The sequence below is a fragment of the Mauremys reevesii genome, linkage group 1 (assembly GCF_016161935.1).
Source record: "Mauremys reevesii isolate NIE-2019 linkage group 1, ASM1616193v1, whole genome shotgun sequence".
Lineage (NCBI taxonomy): Eukaryota > Metazoa > Chordata > Testudines > Geoemydidae > Mauremys > Mauremys reevesii.
In genome coordinates this window covers 305095952-305123717 of record NC_052623.1, presented here as the reverse complement: position 1 = coordinate 305123717, position 27766 = coordinate 305095952, and the positions used below count along the sequence as shown (strand labels likewise).

At 39.2% G+C, this 27766-nt stretch overlaps 1 protein-coding gene across 12 annotated transcripts in view; it reads left to right on the top strand.

Moving 5' to 3' along the window:
- The window catches only part of TMEM117 (transmembrane protein 117), a 326908-nt gene that overhangs the window by 136526 nt on the left and 162616 nt on the right, over positions 1-27766 (top strand). The window contains exon 1 of one of the 12 annotated variants that reach the window (XM_039505212.1): positions 17641-17775. The exons of the other annotated variants lie outside the window; for them this stretch is intronic. The gene's annotated coding sequence lies outside the window, so the exon portion shown is untranslated. Of the gene's footprint in view, positions 1-17640; positions 17776-27766 lie in introns of those variants that run through there. 12 annotated transcript variants of the gene reach the window in all.

Sequence of the window (27766 nt, the reverse complement as noted above, 5' to 3'; positions counted from 1 at the left end):
AACCTAGGTTGAGCTGCCTCCATCCTCACAGGCAGCTGTGCTCCACCTTTTCCCAGTGAGACACTTCTGGTTTTAGCATCTTCACTCTTCAAAGATACAGTGATGAGTGTTATAGATAACAATAAGGCAGACAGATAAAGTCCCACTGCTGGGAAGCCTCATCTCCAATCTCCAAAGCCTTTTTCTCTCCTTGGCAGTTTGTATTCCTCTTGACTGAAGTGACAGTTGTGTCTCAGAAGTGCTGCTTCAGTGACGCTCCCCACTGAGCCAGCCCTGCTGCAGTTCTACAGCAATTTCTTAGCTTGTTATCTGCTGCCCCAACATTGATTCCTAAGCTGCTTCCTCTCCTCTCCTTTACTTCAGGAAAGCTTTTCCACCTTTGCATCTCTTTTGCATGGACAGACTAGTTATTGGTAGATTCCTCAACTTATAGGTCAAGATTGGAGCAGGCCTTACTAGAGGAAAATCAAAACACTCCCACTTTAACATGTTGGGGAGGGAGTGGTAGGTCCATGAATTAAAAAAATAAATAAATAAAAATCAGTACCAAACTAAAATGTTCAGCTTGAAAAGTGTCTGTTAAGCTCACTACTGCAGTATATAGTGATCTTGTCAGCAAGTCAGCTAGATAAGTTAGGCCTAGATGACTCTCTACCCCCATGTCTCTAATGTGTCAGTGCTCTAGTGTTTTTTCCTTTGGGACCCAACTTTACTACCATGTTTGCAAGGACCATGGCACCACTAAACTCAGGAGCCTTTCCTTCAAGTATGTGGGCTTTTTACTACTCTTCATCCAGATATTAGCAATTAGCTCACTGCTATTCTCTCCCTTGAAATAATTAGGGAGGGGTTTTCTCAGCTTCAAGAAACAAACAGAAACAGAGTACGTGTCCATAATATCCATAAATATTAAAGAAGACTAGCAAAATGAAAAGAAGAGAGATCTTCTCTTTTCCTTTTCTTCACTGCTTCATTAAAGGAGTAAGCAACTTCTTCTTTCTCTCCATCATACAAGAAAAGAATGTCCAGGTCTGAGAACAAATCCAGAAAGCATGTGAAGTTGCCTGCTTCTGAGGAAGGTGAACTCCCCTCTGACCCTTCTCAGTCTGAGATATGGACAGACAAAGATGAGAAAAATGGTTTAACTAAGGATTAATTGTTCTGACAGTGGACAATGAGAAGTACCAAGCATCCTAATCTCTCAGGTCTGCCCAAAGGGAAATACATTAAATTACACCTCTACCCAACCTCAACTTGTGTGCATGAACAAATGTAAGCCTGCACTTTGCAGTTGTAAATGCTTATATGTATGCTAATGTAGCACCATAGAGAATGCTAAAGCAATACTAGAGGCGGGAGGGATAGTTCAGTGGTTTGAGCACTGGCCTGCTAAACCTAGGGTTGTGAGCCTAATCCTTAAGGGGGCCATCTACAGCAAAATCAATACTTGATCCTGCTAGTGAAAGCAGAGGGCTGGACTCAATGACCTTTCAGGGCCCCTTCCAGCTTTATGAGATAGGTATATCTCCATATATTATAACTCTCTTCTTCCTGCACATTAACTCTTTGCTGAAGCACAGGCTGGCCAGAGTTCTGTCTTTTCAGGACTTTTCAGAAAGCATTACACAGAATTAAACCCCAGAACTATTGTCATAAACCCCTGCTAAATAGATGTTAATAGTTCCCAATCAATTTAAAATAGAGAGTACCACACACTTTCTTAGTAACATTTAACGCACAAAGAAAACATTGTAAATAGTATAAAACATCATAAATAGTACTGAATACTTTGAATAACTTTTAAACAAAAACTATTAGACTAATTTACAGGTGTTCCTCATACCGACTTTCCCATTTTGTTTCTACTATTTATATTTAAATATAAGGTTTCATCATAACATTTTCTACATTATAGCACACACATCAAACACATTCCCCTCTGATCTTCCCTCAGATTATTTGTCAGCCTTTTGTAGCTTGGTCACAATATGTAATGTGTGTCATCTGAACTCATCAGAGCTCGAAGAATGGCAGCATCTCAGCCAGCAAACAGTCTGGGAAACTCCACAGTTAGCAGCATGACAGCCTTTGAGTTAATAGTTTACTGGTCTTCAGTTGCTGGTGGAACAAATCTACAGCCTGTATCTCAAGTAGTACAGGGATTGAGACCCAGCAGTCACATCAGACATCTCTCTTTGTCCTGACTAGGTCAGCCACTGAGTCCTCAGGGCTGTCTTTAACTTGCATTTGTGATCACCCACATCTCTGAGGGAGACTGAGCATAACCTACCACCTGGGTTGCCCAAAATGAAAACTTCCTGTGCACCCTCAAACAGCTGCTGAGCATGTCAAGTAACTTCCCTGGTTCTGGGTGGTTTTGGTCCTTTCTAACTGAATTGCCCTGTCCTGCCCTCTGAATATGTGCAGAGATAGAATATTCCAACTAAAATCCATGTCCCCTCCCCACTGCTTTCTCCCTGTCTTTGGGAGAAACAAAGTCAAATACTGCAATATAAAGCATGTGGGCTATACTAACACTTGTGTGCACTTGTTAGATAGTCTCAACTACTCGGTGCATTCAAATATTAGAACTTGTACCCACAAAACCCATTGTTCTGAATGTACAACTGCAAGTGCACAGGTGTTAGACTTGATAAAGGGCACGGGCAAATTTTAGCAGTAGAAATGGTAGAAAAAGCAATTTCACAGGTTTTTTTTTTTGAAAAACTTACATTAACATGAGCTCCCAGTGCAATTCTCTGGTTTGGTGGGCTAACTTGGTCCTTGGATATATAAATAGAGGAATATGGGGTTGAAGTAGGGAGGTGTTAATGCCACTGTATATTGCATTACTGAGATTATTACTGGAATACTGTATCCAGTTCTGTCATCCATGCTTTAAAACGAATTTTGAAAAATTGGACAAGGAAGGTGCAAATGTTTTACAATGAAGGTAATTAACCACTGGCACAATTTACTTTGGATTCTCCATCACCTGAAGTATTTAAATGAAGGTTTGGATAGCTTTCTAAAGGATCCGCTCCAACTCCTCCACAAGTTATGGACCTGAAGAAATGTTATGACTTGTGTTATGTAGGTTATACTATATAATCATAAAGGTCTCTCCTGACCTTGTTAAAATATGAATAATGTTATAAACCCTCCAATATTTGTAATCAAGATTTTGGGGATTTTTTTCAATTGAAAATCAATTTTTAACAAAAAATCTCATTGAAAAGTTGGAATTGGGAAAATTTCAACCAGCTGTAGTCAGCATGCAGACCAGTGCTAAATTATGTGTGCACAAACCTTCATGAAAGTGAAGGCTGAAATCTGAAAATCTTGTTGCAGCTGAGCAAACCCAACAATTAAGCAGCATTCACTATTCCACAATAGTAAACTTGTGAACTCCTAGTGTTTTTACTCTATAAGAAAAGATTGCAAGGTTTTTCACAAGCCCGCAAGGTCTGAAATGACAAATGTACAAATATTTCCTCTTCTCCCAAGATTGATTTCCTCCACCTTGGCCACTACAGGACACTTATTCCAATGGATGATACTGGGTTTCCTAAACGCCTCAATAAACATTCATATAAGAGAATTTTCTTCTGTAACCATGAGATGACCTATATAATAATTTCCAGGGCCTCTCTGTTGTGGCTAAAATCCCTTTCCAATAAGAAGGCTCAGTACAAACCTGTCTACTCTCCAAGCAAAGATAAAAATATTTCAGGCACCTTCATTACAACTTCACTCTCATTTATGATGCTTGCTGTGACATGACAAGTTTTTTCCTCTTTCTCTGTCCAGGAGAAATTTTGTAATTCAGCATGTTGGATGTAGACGTCTTACATTATGTGGAACTCAAGCTTCCTATGATGTGCAGAATTATTTGGAAACTCCCTGGATAGAGTATTAAAGAATCCTTAGTAGCTGGATAAGCTTTCTAGCATATGATAGCAAGGATTCTAGGAGTCAGCCTTTCAAATATTCATGCCAGTTTCTTATTTCCCTAGTACTATAATCCATTTGTTCTTTTCTCACCTCCATTGGAGGACATCCCAAGACTCTGTGGGAACAACCCACAATTGGTTTCTGAAAGGAGACCGGGCCTAATGATAAGCAACTAGACAAAAGAATGCTTTAAAATATATACATGTTAAAAAGGGGGAAAAGGTAAAGTTAGAATTGATTAAATCCAATAAAAAAGTTAAAATTAAAATAGCTGAAAATCAAAAATTAAATGAACATTCATTTTGGGAAGAAATCCTTTTTCTTTGTGTTCAAATAAAGTATCTCAATCAGGGTTTTTACCTAGTCCCCTGATAGTCATGTACATTTTAGGGGGAATGGAAGCATCAGCTAAACACTGAATCTTGGCTCATCAGTCATTTGTGTTAATATTAAGCCTATAACAGCAAACATAGGAAATTAAGAGAAAGCGTTCTGATCTTTTCTGTCCTCCTATTTCTGGGGTTCCTTCATTGATATGCTGCAGGCAGGATATCAGGACAGCTCACTCACTCATTCTCTGTATCCTGGCTTACTTCTCCAGCTGGAAACAACATGTGGCTGGTGCTCTCTTCTCACAGGTTCTTTTTCACAACAAGAGAGGTCTGTTCATCTTGCTGTAGCTGGGCATATTATTTATGGTGGCATAATGGATTTGAGTCAGTTCTAAAACTGGTTAAGGTTGGAGATGATTAGACAGAAGACAATAAGGATGGTTAAACTGAATAGGTTAAAAAAACTATGTACAAGAAAAGGAGTAGTATGAATCTTAAACATTGTATCCTAGAAGTTACTTAGGACCCAGCAGTCTTGTAGAGAAGACCCGTAAACCTCTCTGATCTGTGGTCTGGTTTCTGTCATTCTTTAGTGGTCTGTTTGTGACCTAGAAAAGTGCTCAGCAGATAAATGCCTGCTGACAATCAAAGGCCAGAGATGGTGGTGTGATGAATGAATGCCTTAACCTATTTGTGTTGCCTTATGGAACCTATTTGTGTTCAGAAGGGGAATGAATGGTCAACTATTATTACCCAAATCAGATGTCCAAGCAAAGATGGTTCTGGGTATATCTAAATGGAGGTATCTCATTCTGTTTCAATAATTTTTTTTATCATTATGATGGGTAATGACTGACATAGCCAGAGATCTCAATGATTCTTCATGATCATTTTCAGTCCAAAGTCAATTAGCACAACTTTTCTTACTCTATTCTGGGCTTTTCAGTAACACCTTTAGATAATAATATGTTTATTGTCAAGGTCATCAAAATTTCAGTGAAACTTTTAATCGATTTGGAATGTTGATCAAAAACCAAACCAAAACAAACATAAGAAAAATTTGGGCAAAAAAAAGTTTTTTGCATAGTTTACCTCTGTTTCTGACCAGCTCAAAGATGGCCTTTTTCACCTTTCACCAATCTTATCTTACTTTAAAATGTAAAGTTATATGACATATAGGTTTGAACACAACATTGTGAGTCATGGAGTTTAAGGCTAGAAGGGACCACCAGATCCTCTAGTCTGAGTTCCTGTAAATCATAGGCCACCAACATCATCCAGCAACCACACACTGAACCTCAGACTGAAATTAGATCAAAATTGTGATCTTACCCTTTGGACTTTCTTTTACTTCCAATTTTTTTAAAGCTGATGTTGCATGCAGTATACCAGCTTCAAAAGAAGACATGCATATTTGCCATGATATCTTAATAATAGACTCCTCAATTTCCAGAAACCATACAAGAATCACTAAGTTCACTTCTGCAGCATCATGGTTTAATTATTAATCTTAAAAACAGCTCAATGATTCCTTCAAGGATTTTTTTGTCTATCTTGGGACAAGGTCTCTCACGTTCATTACAATCTTGTCCATGGGCACATTACAGAAATTATTGTATCTTGCTCACCTTTGGGGATCCTCAAAAGTCATGGCATGGCAGTGCCTTCAGCTTCTGGGAGATATGATCTCTTATGAGATTGTACAGTGGACATTTTCTCACCTCAGAATTCTGCAGGAGTCCTGGAGATTTGGAACTTTTCGCAACACCCCCTGGAATGTGCTTTACTCCTGAGTCTGAAGTAGGGGCTGTCAATAAAAAAAGGCAATATCAGGAAATCTTCTTAAAAAATAGTCAAATCTCGCAACATCCACAATGTCAGAAACCAACATGTCAGTTTAGGATGCCTCAATGAGGAGCCCTTTCTGTCAAGTAAATGGCTTTTCCTGGGACTAACCTAAGCATATATTGGAACTCAAAACATCATCAAAGGCCAATGGAACCCAATTTCCAAAACCTTCAAAACAAATCTCTGCAATTCTGCTAGTGAATGGCATCTGAACAAACCTGGTTTGTACAAACCACCAAAAATACCAAAAGCTATCCTCTGAGGGCAGAGATGGTAGAACTAGAGATAGCTGCAAAGGATACAATTCACAATCAAAGTAGCTTACACAAAAGGAATGTTAAATAATCCAGTATGATGGCTGTGCTTCAGACTGTCTCATAGTGTGAATGTATATTAAGGCACCCAGGTCTGATGCATCTCTCATTGAAGTCAACTTGAATCTTTAAATTGACTTCAATGAGAGATGGATCAGGCCTCTAATAAAAAAAAACAATAAACGGTAGGGGAAATGTTGTGAATCTTTCGCAACAACTACTTTTCCAAGTTTAGTGTTTAAATATTTTTAAAGACATTTAAAACTGTTTCCCCCAAAATACCATATTAAATGATTAAATAGTACTATGTAGAAACTCCTTGTTAAATTTAATGCTGGAAAATCTTGGTATTTGTTTTGTTAAAAACTTCCTTTTTAAACCAGCAATTTATTACTTAAAAGAGCATCCATGGGAACTGAAGTCCTCGATGCAAAAATCAGATACTTTTGAAACATGAGACTGTGTGAAGTATGGAAAAAAACAAATTTAATCATGGACTTTTTTCTTTTGCACTTGCATAACTTGTCTTTTTTAAAAATTGGATCAAAAAGTCACTTCGTAGGTCAAGTTTTAATACCAAGCAGACTGAAATACCATAGCTTTTCCTTTAAAAAAAAAAAAAGTGATGACAAATGGCCACCCTACAATAAAAAGTAAGGCAATCTTCTAGTGAAACTAGATTCCTACAAGGGGCAGACCTTCTGCCAGTTTTAAGCTTTCTAACCTTTCAGGAAATCAAAGTGATTACTCAGTGTGATGCACACTGTTCTTGTATGACCAGTGAATCAAAAAGGACAGGGTCACAGAGCATTATTTTTCCTCTCATGTAGCAGACTATTTTGTTTTCATACCCAGTATGTAACAAGAAATGAAAACTGTCTTACAACATTTGCAGGTTCCTGCACTGAACATCAAGGGATGACAGGGTTCTTAAAACTTTATAGAATTTTTGTTATAGAAGAGTTAAACTCCTCAAGCACTATTAACTAGAAATATTTATTTTCTACGATTTCCACAGATCTTCAGTGCCTTTCCTATTAATGTTGAATTTTATCATTGGTTAGGTAAGTAAGGTATTTTGAAGGTTACTGTTCCATAAAAGTTTAAATAAAAGGCTAATGGTAGATAGTGAATAAAAGTGGATAGTTTAATGGAAAGCGGAAAGATTAATTGTGAAAAGATTAATTTATAAAAGAAAATAGAGTACTTTTAAAAAGACCAGGCTCGAATTAGGGGAAAAGTTAAATGGAATTTTACAGTGTGTGAACCTTTGGTGGTGTTCCTGTAAATAAATGACTTAAGTCAATGAAGCTCACTTACATATTTGAAACAACTAACAGTATGCTATTTGAAGGATGTATGGTAAAGGTTTAAAAAGGTGGAGTGAAAGGTAACATTCAGAAGAATAAGTGGCCCAATTTTCATATGTGCTGAGCAGGCCATCAGCTTTATACTACATGGCAAATTAGAATTCATATATGAAGTATTGTTGCCATAATATTTAAATAATATTACCTTTAAATCAGATTAAGTTGCCTTAGAAATGCCTTTTTAGCAGTGATGAGCTCTATTTGCTACAGTATGATAGAATATAAGTCAAAGGAAATTATAAAACTGCACTGCGAGGTGTGACTTGCCACAAAACTTTAAAAATCTGTTTCTGTGCAAGTTTAATAACTTTTGTTAAATTAAATGAGTGCCAGGAATTAGGGTTTATATCTGATGTTATAGCTATTTCAAGACCTCAGTTTTGTCAGTGAGCAAAAATAAAAAATAACGAGTTTTAAATTTCTGTTATAAAGTGGGATTTAAAAAGGCCTGGAATATAATTGATTAAACCATATCCTGTCTTTCTGTTGAGCAGTCATTAATGACAGGTCGCCTAACATCTTATCTCCTTCCACCCTAGCTCTGCTTGAATGGAGTATTGTGTGTCCATTACTGCTTGGAAGTGCCTGAAACTGATATAAAAATATTAAAAAAATAGGAGAAGCATTTTCCTGTGAGATTCAATTTTAAAAGACTTGACTCTAATCAGAGAAGAACATTCTATCTCATTTGCTTCAGTGTAGACCTTTCTAACCACCCTCTCAGCTTCAATTAGTTTTAAACTGCCGAGGGAATGTTGGCAGCTGCTTTTTCTAAACAGAGAAGGATTTAAAATTCCTCTGCAGGGCTATCCAAGTGAACTTTTACTGCTTACTAGCTTTCATGATGGAAGAATATCAGCTTAATTAGATAGCCTCTTCATGTAAAAATCAATAAATAATTTAAGAACATATTTATCATAAGTTCAACCTTTACCATTGTCCCCCTACTTTATATGTGCATCCAAATAAAAGCTCTAAGGGCATTCTTAATAATGAATTAAGGCAAAGAGACTAGATTTTTGACTTCAAGATGTATCTTTCATGATAATTTTGAGTTCAACTTTAAAAATTATTTCATCTATTTTTATGATTTTTGTCATTTCATTTTAGTAATCATTTAAATTTTTTCCTTAAAGTTTTATCTTTGAAAATGTACAATTACTAGGCACTATAGTTTTTAACCTAACATGTAATTAAACTTTATTTTTTCTGTTTAAAATTATTTGTTCTCATGATGCATATTTTTCTTTAGCAATTAACACATATAAATTGCACCTTAGGGTCTGCATATAAGGACATGTTTGGGCAGCAGTGTTACTCGACCTTCAGTCTAATAATAAAAACCAGTGCCATTCTTAAACCATAATCCACATCTTATGTCTTAACTGCCGAAGGCTCTAATAAAGAAAAGCATTTATGTAGGTGCTTAAGTTTTAAACTTAAGTGATGTCATTAGGACTTAAGCATGTGCTTAAAGTTAAGTACATGTTTACGTGCTTTACTGAATTGACATGGATTTAAGCAGATGCTTAAATTCTTTGCTGAATCAAGGCCTAATGTGGACAAGGTCCCCAGCTGTGCTGAAGAATGATAATTGCTGGACTTGGAGCAGAAAGGGAAAGTGGTGTCTCTTACCCAAGCAGAGTGTTTGTTATGGATGAGGATAATTGGTGCCAATAGATATATAATAAATCCATTTGAATGTAAACATTTAGGAAAACTCCTTCACACCCAGTGCTTTAAAAAACAGCCCAACTAGAAAGTTCAAACACTTGTGTAACAGATATGGACATCTGTATACATGCAGCAAAGAATCCTGTGGCACCTTATAGACTAACAGACGTTTTGCAGCATGAGCTTTCGTGGGTGAATACCCACTTCTTTGGATGCAAGCAGTGGAAATTTCCAGGGACAGGTGTATATAGAAGCAAGCAAGAAGCAAGCTAGAGATAACGAGGTTAGATCAATCAGGGAGGATGAGGCCCTGTTCCAGCAGCTGAGGTGTGAAAACCAAGGGAGGAGAAACTGGTTCTGTAATTGGCAAGCCATTCACAGTCTTTGTTGAGTCCTGAGCTGATGGTGTTAAATTTACAGATGAACTGGAGCTCAGCAGTTTCTCTTTGAAGTCTGGTCCTAAAGTTTTTTTGCTGTAGGATGGCCACCTTAAAATCTGCTATTGTGTGGCCAGGGAGCTTGAACACTTCAACCTAATAGGTTGAAGAGTGGGCTTTTCTCTTCCTCATTGCAGAATCCAAATGACATTCTTATCTTGATTATATCCCAGGTCTTGCAGAATGGCTGGTACTGGTCCCAGTTGGTTTTTATAGACTGATTTAAACTGATTAGTGACGAAGCAATCTCCATAATTCGTTAATTTCTACAATACTTGGTGTCTGGTTCTGTTCCATCTGCTCTACAATCTGCTGTTGTTATATTATAAAGGAAGCCAACCTGACCCTCAGATCAGCTTGTCAATTGTCATCCCACTTCTTCCTTCTTTTTCATCTCAAAAGTATTAGAGGAGGCCAAAGATAATTATTTCTCCTCAAAGCAACAGTTTTTATATCTCGGTCTGATTTTTGCGAGCTGCAGTGGGATGGAACAAGCACTGGCACAGATGACTAATTGTCTTCAATAGACATCAGACTGTGCATACTTAAAAACAGTTAGATATTTCCTCTGCTTTTGCTACCATAAATCATATTTTATGGAATTAGTTGCATTCCCATTGTGATGTTTGCCCACAGAATATTTGTTGTTCATCGTTTTTAGGCTTTACAGAACTGGGATGTCATTTTATCATAGAACAGTTTTGAAATGTTTTTCTTGGAAAGCTGCTGTTCTTTGGGGTTCAGTGTCGGCTCCATTGTATTGTGTTCTGACTCTTTTATCTCAGGGGGGCATAGCTGGTGTTTGGACTGAATTATCATTTTTTTCAGGAATAGTTCTTTGAAGATTCTCATAAGGAGAGGATGTCAACAACTTCCCCTCCCCGCCCCCCAAAAAATGCTTCGGCATTGCACAGTGCTAACCCAGTCAGGTACAATTTTCTAATTGCTTATACTCACCTCTTCATTCTCTCTTCTTACCTATATAGGCCCTGCTCTAGCAAAGGACTTAAGCACGAGTAGTTGTCGCAGTGCCTGGAATAGGTCACAGCTGAGAGGGCCAATCTCAGGCCAGACTGTCAGAAAACAGGACAGACACACACAAACTGGTGGTATACTCTATAATTAGATTTAACCAAACCAGCAACAAATGTCTGCTCCTTGATCACTATACTAGCTTATAATAGACCCACAGCTAATCCCCTTAGACACTTCAGCCTATATTACCACCCAGACAAACTAGACTTAATGATGAAAAGTTATTAAAACCAAAAATCATCACACATTCAATTACTCCCAGTTCCAAAGGGCCAGTCACTTACCCCAGGTCAAGGTGTACTTCAGATCTCAATAAAGACAATGCTGAAGCCAAATTTTGTAGTAAACTAAAGATTTATTAGCTAAGCAAAATAAATGTATTATTGGGAGATTAAAGCAGGTAAATACACTACAAATGATCTCGGTCCAATTGCTCAGAATTCCATCCTGTCAGAAGTCATCAGTCCAGAGATGAAAGATTATTCACGTAAACTAGTATTTATATATCTTGCTCACAGCAAACAAGCTGACAGGTGTCTCCACCCATGTGGGTTTTGATGAGTAGCAGCTGCTGATGGAGCTGTGAACATCCATTGTTGAACATGAAACGAACCTTGCTTTGAAGTTAACATTCTACTTCCTATGGATACACAAGTAATCCAGTCACAGTGATATACATAATGTAATTACCGACCATTTGTTACAATAGGGATGGCTATATGGGAACAATATTCAGGAAGTTCTGCACACTAAGTAACTGCTCATCTTTATACTAACAACTTTTGATCTAGGGTTATTTACTATAGGGCATGCATAGTGGCAAATAAATAACAGGATATAGTCAAGCTTAACAATACAGTTAGATCTTACAAGTGAATTGGTTTGAACATACCATGACCTTTTAACATTCCTTTGATTTCTATTAACATGTGAGTGAATTAGCCTGCTGCCAACCCGTGAGACAGCATCACAGTAGTCCAATAGAAGTCAATGGAACTGCCCATGTAATTAAAATCAAGTCCATGACTGAGTGCTCTGCTGAATTGGGGCCCTAATCTTTTTGTTCTTTTCATAGCAGTATTTGCTTCATGGCATCTCTCTCGATGAGACATTCGCTGGTTGAGCAGCAATTTTGCAAAAGGGCTTAAAGTAGAACTGAATACACACTTTTCCTTAAAACTTTGTGAAGATCCTGGGTTGTTCACAAGTGTGCTTTCCCATCCTGTGAGCTATTGCGCTGGTGTTTTATTTTCCCTTTATGTTATAAGTTGTTTGCACTTTATAACATGTCACTCTTATATCATTTCCCTTCCCTCTGATTTAGCACTACTTCACTCTGCTTGCTTGTCATTCTGTTTTTCCTGTTCTCCTTCCCTATTCCTTCTCTTTTAAACATTGTTTCTTCTTCTTCCCCTGTTACTTTTTAATTTTCTCTGGTTTTGTCAGATTGCTTTTCTCCTTATTTATGTTGATTGTCTCTCTCTGGTATCTACCAGCGTCAGTGTTCGAAAACTGGGCATGCTGATGGATCCTGACACCTGCTACTGGAATCCATGAGGCAACCAGGTGACAAATGTGAAAGCCAGTGGTGTTCATGCGAGAGTCAACAACCATTCATTCCTATTAAGCTTTACCAAGTGTTATATCTCCAATTCCCCTATACACAACACACAAACCCTGCAGGACAGAGTTAATACTTTAATTTGACTTTGTACTGTAGCTTTGAATTATGCCATCTCATCATGTAAGAATAAAATTCATGTTCTGTATAAACCTATTTATATTTGCATGTGTGTATATTTATATGCACCTTAATATAAAATATATGCATGTCTCATTTTATTTTGGGAAGCAAGGAAAAAAATCCTAAATTGTGGCTACTTAGTCTTTCTCCAAACACTTCAGTGCAAAGTCTAGCAGAATATACTTGATTGTATTTGACCATCCTAAAGCCAGGGTAGGTTCAATTGTTATGATGATTACCATAGTGCCTAGGAGCCGTAGCTGTGGACCAGGACCAATATTTGAATTTGTGGATTTTGTGACAGATCCTCAGCTGCACTGGTGCTATGTCTGGAACAGCGGAGGAAGAGTTCTTTCTGTCATGATACTGGCCTCCTTAAGTGGAGGACTGGGGTAGTCAGTTCTGAGCTGTGCCTACTCCATAATGCCTCTTTGTTGTCGTTCTGTATAATTCTGCATCTCTTTCTGCTCTTTCAGTAATTCTGATCACAGTTCTTGAGCTCTGAGAGTCAGCAGCAGCATGCATTGAGTGTTTACTTATGCCACTTTGCCACTGAGACTATTTGAAGAGATGTTTTATTCTATTCAAAGAGTGTTATTTTCAGGAGTTTAGCTTTGGTCTCTGTTCTTACAGCAGTTACAACTTGAAAAATTAGATAATATCTTTGTAAATATAAAAGATGATGGTATAAATTCCCAAATTAACTCCCCAAATTAGACATAAAGGTTGTTTTTAACTATATATTGGCCAAACTCAAGATACTCCCTGAAGCTCCTACACCAGGAGTCGGCAACCTTTCAGAAGTGGTGTGCCGAGTCTTGATTTATTCACTCTAATTTAAGGTTTCGCGTGCCAGTAATACATTTTAATGTTTTTAGAAGGTTTCTTTCCATAAGTCTATAATATATAACTAAACTATTGTTGTATGTAAAGTAAATAAGGTTTTTAAAATGTTTAAGAAGCTTCATTTAAAATTAAATTAAAATGCAGAGCCTCCCGGACCGGTGGCCAGGACCCGGGCAGTGTGAGTGCCACTGAAAATCAGCTCGCGTGCCGCCTTCGGCACCCGTGCCATAGGTTGCCTACCCCTGTCCTACACAGTCCCTATGCTCCTGTGCTCACTTTCTCAGTGCCTTGCTCATTCCCTGTGGGGCCTCTGTCCACACATACATACCAAGAGTGCAAGTATGTTGCTAAAGAATCTATTGGCAAGTAAAATATATTTTTAACAATAATTACAGTCAAGTATCAAAACCAAACTGAACAGCAATGTACCTCTCCTGCCTCTAGAGGTTAAAAAATGATATCCTTAAGTAGACTTTGAAATTTTGTATTGTTAATTTCTCTCTGAATTAGTCCTCATGCAGAAATATTGCTGTACTGTATTGTATACCGTACTTCGAAAGAGAAATGTATCTAACACCGTACGGATTTAACTAGAGCTGAATGGGAAATGGTTTTCTGAAAAATATTCTTGTCTCAAATCGGGCTGAAAAGTTGAAATCGTTATATTTTCACAACCTGAAAAATTAAGGTCAGGTCAATTGCAACATGTTGCTTGATTTCAAAATATTTTGTTTTAGTTTTGATTTTTAATTTTTTTTTTACTATACACTAACTTACATTTTGAAATGAAAAGTTGTTTCCACTTAAAAAAAAATAAGACATTTTGATAGTTTTAAACTTTTTCCCCAGCATTTTTTCAAAATGGGAAATGCATCGAAACTGGTGCTTTCCCACAAATAGTTTCAGTTTTGGTAGATCAACACTTTGAGATAAAGGAACGTTTAGCCAAAACATTCCCATCCTGCTCTCTTATAAACCCCTGTATTTCATATATTCATGTACTGTAATATGGGTAATACAAGTATATTTAGCAACAAGACACCTTTATAGTCCACTTGTAAAAGACAGCATGCATGGACCTGAAGCCGTGTTAACTATGGATTTTTGGTCCTTGTGCTGCAGAAACCTAAAGGACTTTCTTCTTTTCTACTTTTAGATATTCAAGAATATCACTATAACCAAACTCAATGAGCAAGGCCAGATTTTTAAAGGTGTTTAGGCACTTAGTGGGATTTTCAGAAGTACCTAGGCGCTTAACACTCACTGATTTCAGTGCGAGTTAGGTGCCTAGATGCTTTTGAAAATTCTGCTAGGCATCTAAATACCTTTAACAATCTGTCCCTAAGCCTTTTGGTTGCACTTGGAAGCAATACTCTCTCTTTCTGTCATATACATGCACGTGCAATTATGATGTAAACATGATGCAAGTTGCATGTTGAGTCTAAGTTAATTAGAAAATGGGCACCCCTGGGCAAATTGCACCAGTTTGAAGTGCATACGAGTCTAACTCTACTTATTTACTCAGGGGTAGCAGAGGAAAATACCTGCAAATAGGGTGGGTCTAAAAAGAACTGTTCCAGGAGTGATGTGACAGTTTTGGATCGGTCTAGCTGTGTTTAATAATTCCAGTTTGATTTTATGAACGCTGTGTTTATACCCTTAGGATTGTCTTTTGCTGTATTCTTGCATCATACCACTTGTGCTCAGGGGAGGGGGACTGGCACCTGGGTGTCTGCCTCTGAGTGGTACATCAATAAGGACTGTCAACAATTGAATAACCTTGCACTAGCAGGACAGTGAGCTGACTAACCCCCAGGGAAACCCACTCTTCCAAGTGACCCAGTAGCCAACCAATGGATCATCTGAAGAGGGTTTGAAGTCACTGAGAGTGGTCACCTGACCAGGTACGGCTCTAGGTATTTTGCTGCCCCAAGCACGGCAGGCAGGCTGCCTTTGGCGGCTTGCCTGCGGGAGGTCCCCGGTCCCGCGAATTCGGTGGCAGCCTGCGGGAGGTCCGCCGAAGCCGCGGGACCAGTGGACCCTCTGCAGGTGTGCCGCCGAAGGCAACATGCCTGCCGCCCTCCTGGCGACTGGCAGAGCGCCCCCCGCGGCTTGCTGCCCCAAGCATGCGCTTGGCGTGCTGGTGCCTGGAGCCGCCCCTGCACCTGACAAAGCAGACTGCAACTTTATAAAAGGGAGGATCTGTCATGCGTCGTCCTGAGAGAGACAGGGGAGCGAACCAGGACTGGAAGCAGAGAAGGCTGAGCAGCAGAAGCAGGAATTGTGGATCCCTGACCAAATTGAAAGGGCTCTTGGAGTAGTGAGGAAACTAAAGCAGGATTTGGGTGCAGGTTTTGTTTTGTTTTTTGTTGTTGGGTGCAGGTTTAGTTCTATATAGGTCTTGTGCTGTCTAAGAGTAAAGTGTGTGTTTAGAAATTCCTTTGCAGGAACAATGCATTACTTGTTTTCACTGTCACATAGTCCTCAAAGAGGGAAACAATATATTTGAGGGTCCACAGCCTTCATGGAACTCTGAGAACATGCAACAGCTACTGGCAAGGCTTGGGAGAGCTGGCACTTGTTTCAGGGCCGAGCCAATTGGACTGTCAGATGTGGGGTCAGTACCTGGAGTGAGTGCCTGGACACAGTCCAAAGAGACAGTGCCTAAACTCTGCACAGCCCCAGGAAGCCAAGAGCACATGGGACTAGGGTGACCAAACAGCAAGTGTGAAAAATTAGGACAGGGCGTGGGGGATAATAGGAGCCTATAAAAGAAAAAGCCCCAAATATCGGGACTGTTCCTATAAAATCGGGACATCTGGTCACCCTAAACAGGACTCAAGGTTTGGGTTCAGCGCATCATCCTAGAAAGTATCCACCGGGGGAGCTCATGTAGGTTTGTAGCTCAGAATATACAAATAGACAAAAGGTGCCAAGAAGGATGGTGTATAATAAAGCAACCCCCTTTGTTTTAGCTTATATACATCTAGTAATAAACAGCCCAGCACACCCAATAGCACGTGCAAAGCTCCACATACCCTTGCCCAGGGTTATATTCAAGCAGGCGGTAATTCCTACTGTGACAACAAAATGTAATTCTTTATTCCCAAAAACTAGATTAATATGGCAGCTCTGACAGGATTCTGGTCCATTTTTGATATCACTGTATATAGTGAAAGCCAAAAGCAACAAATTACACAAGATGTGTGACTTCAATGGACCTGCCAGTGACTGAGTTGCATGAAATAAGCTAGAGAAGCTTACTAGCCCATTAAAAGAGGTATTAGAGAAACCGTTCTTTTCAATTGTTTTATGACTTACTAAGCAATTTACAGTATTTAGCAGTGAGAAAACCTCTTAACACCCTCCCACGCTGCTAAGTGGCTTTGTAAATAATGGCCAGCCTCTGACCCCTTTATTTTATCTTTTCAGTGGAAGAACTTGTACTTTAGCTGAAGAGTCCTTTCTGCTCAAAACAGCTAGGGTGAAAGAACTTACTCCTTTGAAAAAGGAATGGGCTTTGGATATTTATGTGAAGAGTTCACCTATTAGCACAGCAGTATTCGGAGGGCATTTGGCAGTCTGTCCTTGACCTGGCAGTGGAATCCCTTGTTCTCATCAGTAACCAACCAAGTGAAATCTGCAGCTACATTTTTATTGTCTGACTAAACAAAACATAAATGAAATGAAGTATATTATACAACTGTAGTAAAAATACCAAAAATTTTTGAATAATGTATAAATTAGGTGGTACCAAACTGCAAGAATAAACCAAGAGCTGTTGATGCCATTCAAAATGTTACTGGCGTGAATGGGGAGGATAGGAATTTTGAAAGTAGTAGATGTTCTTCTGCTTTTGGAATTCAAAGGGTCAAATGTCCCAAGTCATACCCACTGCAAGCCTACATCTGACATTAATCAAGTTTCCTGTTGTGACAGGGTCAGGCCAGAGGGCTATAGGAGAGTGATAGAAGGCAGATATATTAGCCCCAGGTTAAGTAGGTCCCCTTTCCCTAGGTAAGGTAACAGGGAAGGTTCCAGAACAATCAGGAGCTTTCTGGAACCAAGGCAGGCTAATCAGGGCACCTGGGTTTAAAAAGGGAGCTCACTTCAGGTTGTGGTGCACGTGTGAGGAGCTGGGAGCAAGAGGCACAAGGAGCTGAGAGTGAGAGGGTGTGCTGCTGGAGGACTAAGGAGTACAAGCGTTATCAGACACCAGGGGTAAGGTCCTGTGGTGAGGATAAAGAAGGTGTTGGGAGGAGGCCATGGGGAAGTAGCCCAGGGAGTTGTAGCTGTCATGCAGCTGTTACAGGAGGCACTATAGACAGCTGCAGTCCACAGGGCCCTGGGCTGGAACCTGGAGTAGAGGGTGGGCCCGGGTTCCCCCCAAATCTCCCAACTCCTGATCAGACACAGGAGGAGTTGAGCCGGACTGTGGGTTCCACCAGATGGGAAGATCTCTGAGGGGAGCAAATCCGCCAATAAGCGTAGGACCCACCAAGGTAGAGGAGGAACTTTGTCACACTGTCAAACACCTTCTCACTTTCTCCCATGCTGGCTCTTATGAATAGGAAGAGCTTCCTATTAGAGCTGGGTAAAACTTTTTGGGCACATAGTAAATTCTCTGAAAAATACATTTTTGGGGCGCACTGAAACTATGCACAAAACCAGGTCGAATTTTAGGAAGAGTTTCAGTGGGAAAACTCAATGTTGGAAATGTCAGCTGTAAGTTTTTAAAAAATAGAATGAAAAGTCAGATTGATTGAAACAAAATATTTTCAGGTTTTTTGTTTTGGCAAGAAAAATAACAACAAAAAATCAGCTTTGGTTTGAAATGGCACCATACTGAAAAATCAGTTATTCCCTCACCTCTTCTTCCCACTGATATCCATAACAGCAGTAGGCTATTTTGGAGAGAAAAAGGATAGCCCAGAAGTTAGGCCATTAGCCTTGAAAACATGGACCTGGGTTCAATTTCCTGGTCTGCCACTGACTCTCTGTGTGATGTTGGTCATGTCATTTAGTTGCTGTGTGCCTCAGTTTCCTGCCTCTAAAATGGGCTTAATAGCACTTCCCTACCTTGAAGGTGTGTTGTGAGGACAAACATATTAAAGGTTGTGAGGTGCTCAGGTACTATAGCAGCAGAGGCCATGTAAGTATCTAGGATTAATAAAACTTCCAAATTCCTTTTTAAAACTCAGCTCTACCATGATACATACAAAATAATTAATAATGGCTGATCGCTGCTAATCCTCATTGTATTACTGTTATCTTCTCTTTCTCCATTGATGGTTTTAGTGAGACAATGTTTTTCATCATACAGTAGATTGTAAGGTCTCTGGAGCAGGGACTGTCATTTTTGTAGGTCATGGAGCGGGGAGGGTCACGCAGGTCATAGGTTTGGCCCAACGAAAAAGTGGTCAAGCTGAATGACTCTGCAACCCCATAAGCCACAATGCCACTTGCTCAGATTTGGGGAGGTGGGAGTAGAGGCTCATGGATCAGGAGTGTCATGGATCACCATGTGTTAGTGGTGGTGGTGGGCCTGAGACGGGAAGAGGAGGGTAAGACGTGGAGGAGGAAATCGATGCCCACCCACACACTTTAAGTGGTGCTCTGCAGCCCCTGGTCATTGATGACATTTGTGCAGTTGCTATCACAATGGTATCCTGGTCCCAGACTGATTGGTTCTAGGTGCTACTGCAGTACAAATTAATAATAGTACATTGGGGTGAAGGGATGCATAGACTTTTGCAGGCTTTCCATGGTGGGATGTATTTCACTGCCTATTATGCCAATAGGGCAGCAACTCCATGTTCTCTTGCTGTCAGACTTTTTCTTGACCAGTTCACATTGCTTTTTTCTGGTGTTTTTTGTTTTTGGAGAAGGGGAGATAAGTAGCTCTTTTTATCTCTGTTTTGTGATGTCAAGATATTATATCTGCACTGAAATTATATCACACCTTTCTCTTAAGCTTCTGTTCTGGTTCTTACAGCACCTTCCAAGAGTTGGGGAACTAGAGAGAAATTCCTATTGTTTTTTTAAATATGTATGTTGGATGGCTTTGAAGAGGATTCTATGTCAATGAATACTGCCCTGAAACATGAATATGAGGCAATGGTAACATTATCTTTGTTAGCTTGGCTGGCCTGGCTCCAGCTGGGGTGCATACTAGAGGGTGAATATCAGAACACTCTGGTATCTTATGGAATATTCAGATCACCTGGTTTAGTTGTGGGTTCCTCACTTCAACCCTATTGTGGCAATGTAGTTCTGTCCTCCACAGACTGCTGACAAGGAAAGCCCCGGTACTCTGCAGCAAACTAGATGTAAATTCTGTAGCATGGAGTCTTCATCCTGCAAAGCTCCAGTTCAAACTGCAGATTCTGTGGCAGCATCCGATAAATTTAAAACATGAGGGTTGTAGTGAATTAAATATGAAAATGAATAATACGGTCAATGCAGCATTTTCCCCATGTGTCATAAACTGGATTTAATATCGGTATTACATTGTCCCCCCTTTTTTCGATTTTCATTGTGCTTCATATTTTGCATGAAAATACAGAACAGCATTGTGAGGGGTCAGAGAAGCAGGAAGTTCAGGCAACTAAGGAGGAGAAAATTGATTTTCTGGCACCTGGGAAGAAGCAGAAGGCAGTTTGAAACTGCAAGATAAACACATTCATGGGAAATTTCTCCTAAATAGTTAAAAATATTGGCACTTAACTTTGAAACCAAATGTTGAAAATATAACTCCTAATTGAGATAAATTCATGGCTCTCAGAACTATTGCTTGAGGCTGCCAGACACGATTGCATCATTTTGTATTTGTTTCACATTTGGAAGAGTTTCTTCACAACTTGGAGTGCTAGGAGCTTTTTTTAAAGAAAAGCTTGGATTGTGAAGTACAATTTGGAAGCAGAGAGTAGATTCTGTGTCAAATTCTGTGGATGTGGAATCATAAAGCACTGATGATACTATAAAAGACCACTGTTCATACTATGAAAACTTTCTCTTGATATTTTTCCCCACCATCTAGACTTTTCAGGTTCTTATTTGCCCAAAAAATTGATATCTGAGTGTCTAGTCTAAGTATTTGGTCATAGGTGAAGAGGTACGTCTGTCCTTTACTGCCTTATCTGCACTGCCAAAAGGGGGGCCCATGATTCACCACTGGTGCAGCTCCATCAATGGCAGCTGATGGAAGCTGTAATGTACATAGGGTAAGGGTTTTTTTACCACTGTCTCATCTCACCCTGTTCTGAGCTGTAAGCAGAGTTGGATGGCATGTTGGTAAAAATCCCCATCTACATTACATACTTTCCACCATTGCTATCACTAGTGGTGAGCATCAGTGGAGATCAGTCTGAATCCTGCAAAGGAGAATTTTGTCTCAAACTTGCTTCTTTCCATGCACATGAGGATTTTGCTATGTTAAAGTTAATCGCTTGTGCAGCACTGTGCAAATGTATCCTTCAAGGTCAAATAATGGTGCAGTGTACTTTAAAGAAAATGTGCATTTTAATTAAAACTTGAAAATTGAGAATCTCTCTCAACCGCAGTAATTGAAACCAAATAAACATTTGTATTCCTAATAGTGGCCAAATTTCTGCGGTCCCCTATTTTGTTGTGTTCTCAAATGAAAAGTGTTCAAGTAGAACATAAAAGAAACAGAATAATTTTATGCCACTAGCATTAAAAAGGAATAGAAAGTAGTGCATTTCTGTTGTCATTTCTAATGAAGCAATAGCAAAGCCAGATATTGTTTCCTGATGTTTCAGATGAAGTTGTTCTTTATTTCATTTGTAGTTAATGAATAAAGCTAAAAATATACACAGGTTATATTGCTTAATAGCATCTTTATAATAATTTATTACTTTAATTATAATTCAGAATTTGATACTCCTCTACATTATATCTAAATTAGGCCTTAATTATTTTTAAAATCAAGTGCATCATTTACACCAGGTTATTATATATTAACAGCATGTAGGGGTGTGTGTGTGTATGTGTGTTTGTGTGACAAAATGGAAATACTTTGGGCTGCTGTTGCAGGTCGGATAGAAAATGGCACTTTGAAACTGGTGAGCTGAAAAGTTCTCCTTCCTGAGTGCTCCACACTTTATTTTATGCAACCAGGTGACTGAAGACTTTATATTTCCCCTACTCTGAAACAACAAAAAATATTCTGACTAAAGCTCTGTTTTTGAGGTGCCTGGCCCAAAATTGATACAAAGCCAAAGGATGAGGACAAAACCAAAAATAAAGCAAATGAGTTTGCTTGACTTCAGCTTCCAAGGGGCCATCAGTACACCCTGACGCCTTCTAGGTCTTTCTCCATATTTGGGCATTATTGTCACCATTCACAATTTTACCATGAATCTCAAGATAGTTTATGTTCTTTTTAAAGCCCCAGCTAAAGCATACTTTAACAAACTCAGAGAAATGGTAGGTAAGGTCCCATGGGAAGAAAATCCAAGTGAAAAAGGAGTTCAGGAGAGCTGGCAGTTTCTCAAGGAGACAATATTAAAGGCACAACGGCAAATTATCTTTCTGTGAAAGAAAGCTAGAAAGAGTAGTAAGAGGCCAATATGGCTCCATCAGAAGCTCTTTAATGACCTGAAAATCCAAAAGGAATCCTACATAAAGTGGAAACATGGAAGAATTGCTAAGGAGGAGTACAAAAGAATAACACAAGCATATATGGAGAAAACCAGAAAGGGTAAGGCACAAAATGGGTTATACCTGGCAAGGGACATAAAAGGAAAATAAGGAGAGGTTCTTGAACTATGTTAGGATCAAGAGAAAGATGAAGTAAAAGTGCAGGTCCTCTACTTAGCAGGGAAGGAGAGCTAATAACTGATGACATCAAGAAGGTCGAGATGTTTAATGCCTGTTGCGCTTCAGTCTTCACTAAAAATGATGACCAAATACTCAACACAGTTAATATTAACAATAAGGAGGAAGGAATGCTAGCCAAAATAGGGAAAGAACAAGTTAAAGAATATTTAGATAAATTACATGTATTCAAGTTGGCACAGCTTGATGAAATTCACCCTAGGGTACTTAGGAACTGCTGAAGCCATCTTGGAACTGCTAGCAATTATACGGGAGAACTCCTGGCGGACAGGTCAGGTACCAGAGGACTGGAGAAGGGCATCTTTAAAGAGGGGAACAAAAAAGACCCAAGAATTATAGACCAGTCAGCCTAACTTCAATAACTGGAAAGATACTGGAACAAATTATTAAAAATCAATTATCTTAGAGGATAATAGGATTAGTAATAGCCAGCATGCATTTGTGAAGAACAAATCATGCAAAACCAACCTAATTTCCTTCTTTGACAGGGTTACTGGCCCCATGGATAAGGGAGAAGCAGTAGATGTGATATATTTTGATTTTTGACTTTTGACACAGACCCCCATGACATTCTGAATAGCAAACTAGGGAAATGTGATCTAGATTAAATTTACAATAAGGTGGCTGCATAACTTATTGAAAGCCCATACTCAAAGAGTAGTTCTCAGTGTTTTGCTGTCAAACTGGGAGGGCATATATAATGGCATCCCACAGAGGTCAGTCCTAGGTCCACTACTATGCAATATTTGCATTAATGACTTGGGTACTGAAGTGGAGAGTATGCTGTAAAATTTGGAGATGACACCAAGTTGTGAGGGATTGCCAGCACTCTGGAGGACAGGATTAGAATTCAAAACAACTTTAACAAATTACAGAATTGGGTTGAAATGAGCAAGATGAAACTCAATAAAGACAAGTGCAAAGTACTGCACATAGAAAGGAAAAATCAAATGCACAATTACAAAATGGGGAATAATTGGCTCGTTAATAGTACTGCTGAAAGGGATTGAGGGGTTATAGTGGATCACAAACTGAATGAGTCAACAACGTGATGCAGCTGCAAAAAAGGTTAATATTCTGGGGTGTATTAACAGGAGTGTTGTATGTAAGACATGGGAGGTAAGTGTCCCGCTCCACGTGGCACTGGTGAGGTCTCAGCTTCAGTACTGGGTGCTATTCTTGGCACCACACTTGAAAAAAGATGTGGACAAATTGGAGAGAGTCCAGAGGAGAGCAACAAAAATGATAAAGGGTGTAGAAAACCTGACTTATGGGGAAAGGTTCAAAAAATGGGCATATTTAGTCCTGGGAAAAGAAGGCTGAGGGGGACCTGATAACATTCTTCAAATATATTAAGGGCTGTTATAAGGAAGACTGTGGTTAATTGTTCTCAGTGAAGATAGGACAAGAACTAATGGGGTCTGCAGCAAGGGAGATTTAGGTCAGATATTAGGAAAAACTCTAACAAGGTAGTTAAACAATGGAATAGGCTTCCAAACACCTGAGAAGGATGATCTAGGTTTGCTAGGTTCTGCCTCAGTGCAGGGGGCTGGACCTTATGATTTCTGAAGGTCCCTTCCAGCCTTACATTTTGCTGATTCTATGATTCATGGTGTCAGGTGATTACTTGAGAATTTCTGCTTTTGTTAAAAAAAGTGAGTTAATTTCTAGTCATCAGGGTTGTGGAAGAAAGTTTGAAAATATGAAGTTTAAAGGCTCAAAAAACAGAAGAGAAAAAGAAGAACCCCAAATGTATTATTTTAAAAAATATTATTTTTAAGCCAATCTCATGATTTAGAGCGTGACATAACTTTTGAATGTTTGGGGTTGGCAATACTGAGAAAGGGGTATTGTTTATAAACTTATTTCCCAGCATGCCTTATTCTCCTGGGTCTCAGAGGGAGACTGACTGGAACACCAAGAACCAGCCATTATGAAGTCCTTTCTCTTTACTAAATCCCCAAGATCCTACTTTAAACTCAACATTGTTCCTCTTCCTTGTGGTTGTATTCTTCTTTTTCTGCATCAGAAGGGTTTGCAACCTTGGTGCAAGGTTTCAGGATGCATTTCTGACCTTCTCAGAGAATTCTCACTCCCCTACTCAAACCTCAGGGAGATGTGTGTGGTCGGACATACTTTCTTGAATTACTTTACATTATCGTGGTAAATTCCCCTGATCACAGTACCAAGGTGATGATCATTGTATACGTCATTTCCTCAGGAGAAGCTGTCTGATGTACTGCATCAGCTGTAGTGAATGCCCTTAAAGTTGGTTCATTCAGATGATCTTTCAAAGTCCATGTCACTGCAGTCGTGAAATCTGCTTCTTGACACCTAAGAAATGGTGCCAGAATTTTCTTTCATCCTTCTGACAAAGATTCTGATGCCTGCTTTTTTGTGCTGCTTAATTATTACAATGCTTGTCTTGTCGTATTTGGTTTGTCATTTGATTAACAGTCTGCATTTGGTACCAGGATTTATTTGAGTACTTGGAGTTTTCACAGTGTGATCCAGTCCTGGCACAATTGCACAGCATAGCAGTCAATTCTGCATTAATTATAAATATGTTTATGCAGATTTTTTTTAAATAAAGCCCTTCACAGAGGGGGACCTTTCAGCATTTGTGAGTTAATGAGTCTATATATGGGTACCACTCTGTCTGCAGACGTTAGAACCTATTGAAAGTGGTTGAGCAAGTTCTGCTAATTCATTGTGGAAGGTGTGGCTTATTAATAGGAACAGTTTATAAGAAAGGTTGGGTTTATGAGGTTTATGTTTTTTATTATTATTTGAGTTCTCAATAAAGCCAAACCCCAGAAAAAAACAAGTTTGACCTTTCACAGGATGTGTGGATTTTATCTGGGCCAGTGTGACCCTTGCTCAGACTGGGTCAGCCTCTGTGCTGTGCTTGTTAGGAAGGGCAGCACAGAATTCCCAGCTGTGGAGATGGGGATGTAAAAGTAGCTTTAATGGCTTCCTAATTCTGCCTCTTTCAGTGGCTGGCACAGTCCCAGGGCTACACTAATTTACAGCAGGCTTGCACAACTGCCTATGGGTGGCTCTCCTTCACAACCCTCGCACACTCCTACTCTGGGGGCTGCAAGATGAAGAGACCAAACCACATAAGCAAATTCCCCAGAAGGCCATTCCAGGCCCTTAAGCTACAGAAACTAAATAAGTGGCCTGATTTTCAGAGAGGGTGAGAGCCTATGCTTCTCGGTACCTTATGTAGTCATTTGCTACACCTATTGAAAATGGTTCTGAAAGGCTACCAGTCAGAATTACATTGCTTTACACCAACTTTACACAAGATGACACAGGATGTGGAGAATCAGGCCCATTAACTTTTTTTGTCCAGTCATATATACACCAGGCATCATCTAGGGTTGCCAGCCCTCCAGGATTGGCTTGGAGTCTCCAGGAATTAAAATATTAATCTTGAATTAAAGATTATGTGATGAAATCTCCAGGAATACATCCAAACAAAATTGGCAACCCTAGCATCATTACTGTCCATTTTGTTAATACCCTCACTTTAGGCACCCCGGCTTGAGTATTTTGGGGTTTTCAGAAGTGACAGTGTCTTAGATGTTGAGAATAGACAGCAGAGAAGGGAAAAAATTAAACATATGTTTAATTTAACCTTATGGGACATATTTAAAAATTGCTTATAACATCTCTCTTTTTTGAGCAGTCCAACAGGAAATCTAAGCTTACATTTACATCCTGTTCAGCTGATTAACATAATAGACATCATCATGGTTTGCCAGGCCATACATCTGTGCACTAAAAGTAGGTTATTACCACACACTGTAACTTCCTGTTGCAGAGACAAGGTACAAATACAGATACAAGGCCCGATCCTTCTACTGGATCCATGCAGGCAAAATTTGACTTTAATGGGGCTCCACATAGGTACAGGGCTCCACCTGCACAGATACAGTTGCAGGATCTGGCCCATAAGTTTCTAGATACTGTGGTGATGGACGCATAATAAGCATTTAGATAGATTTGCACAATAGATAACACTAGTTTCCAAGAAGTTGTTAGTCAGTTGGCTTCATCATCCACATCCTTGAACATGCATAACATTTATATAGTCCTTTATTTTAAGAAGCCTGTAAATACATGTTTACTTGAAAAGATACAAGTATCTTTGTTCAACGTATTAGCTCTTACATAAATGAGTGAGTGAGAACAAGTTTTTCTTTAAAAAATAAACCAGGATTGCTAACAAAGGAAATAAATATGCCCTAAGCTATGAGTAAGAAAGATACTTCAAATTTAGCATGGGTATAGGTTGTTCCCAACTTGTCCCTTTGTACTGAGCTTGAAGTGGATAGAAGACCATTGTGTGATGTTACATATTCCATCTGCTCTATTGCTTGAGCAGAATGTTTGGGGTTTTTTGTTTTGTTTTTTGTTAACTCACAGTCCTTCCCTGAACGTAGCTTAATGTGTGTGAAAATACATTTCTGTTCGTTTTTAGATAAAGTATGTCCATGGAGATTTTGAAATTTAACAAGAACATGAGACAATTGCTTCTCACTAGAATTAAATGAAGGGTATTTGTACTCTTAAGTTAAAAGACACATGGTTTTACAACTCACAGAATTTAAGGTCAGGTGGCTCAATTATTTTGAAAGGGTGATGAAAAGACTTTTTTTTTTATGGGAGATCTCCAATTGACAGAATGCAACAGTTCTGTTTGTGCTCAGGGAGAGGTGAAAAGTCTAGAACTCTTCTGACAGTCTTCAGAAGCTCTTGTCAATCTTTTGGCTTAAAAAAATGACACGGTTGTACAACCATATTCACTTCTCTATCTCTAATTGGAACTGACCCCTGTAGATGTGAGATCTGGCCGAATATGTGGTCATCCAAAAGCTGGAAAATCTTTCATGTTAAAAATATTTTCCCTCAGTAAAACAAATGAATGTGTGTCAGGGTATGTCTACACTACGGGATTATTCCGATTTTACAGAAATCAATTTTTGGAAACAGATTGTATAAAGTCGAGTGCACACGACCACACTAAGCACATTAATTCGATGGTGTGTGTCCATGTACCAAGGCTAGCGTCGATTTCTGGAGCATTGCACTGTGGGTAGCTATCCCATAGCTATCCCATAGTTCCCATAGTCTCCCCCGCCCATTGGAATTCTGGGTTGAGATACCAATGCATGATGGGGCAAAAACAGTGTCGTGGGTGATTCTGGGTAAATGTCATCAGACAATCCTCCCTCCTTTCCCTGGATTGCCCGGGCAGACGCCATAGCATGGCAACCATGGAGCCCATTCAGCCTTTTTTCACTATCACCATATGTCTGCTGGATATTGCTAACAGACGCGGTAC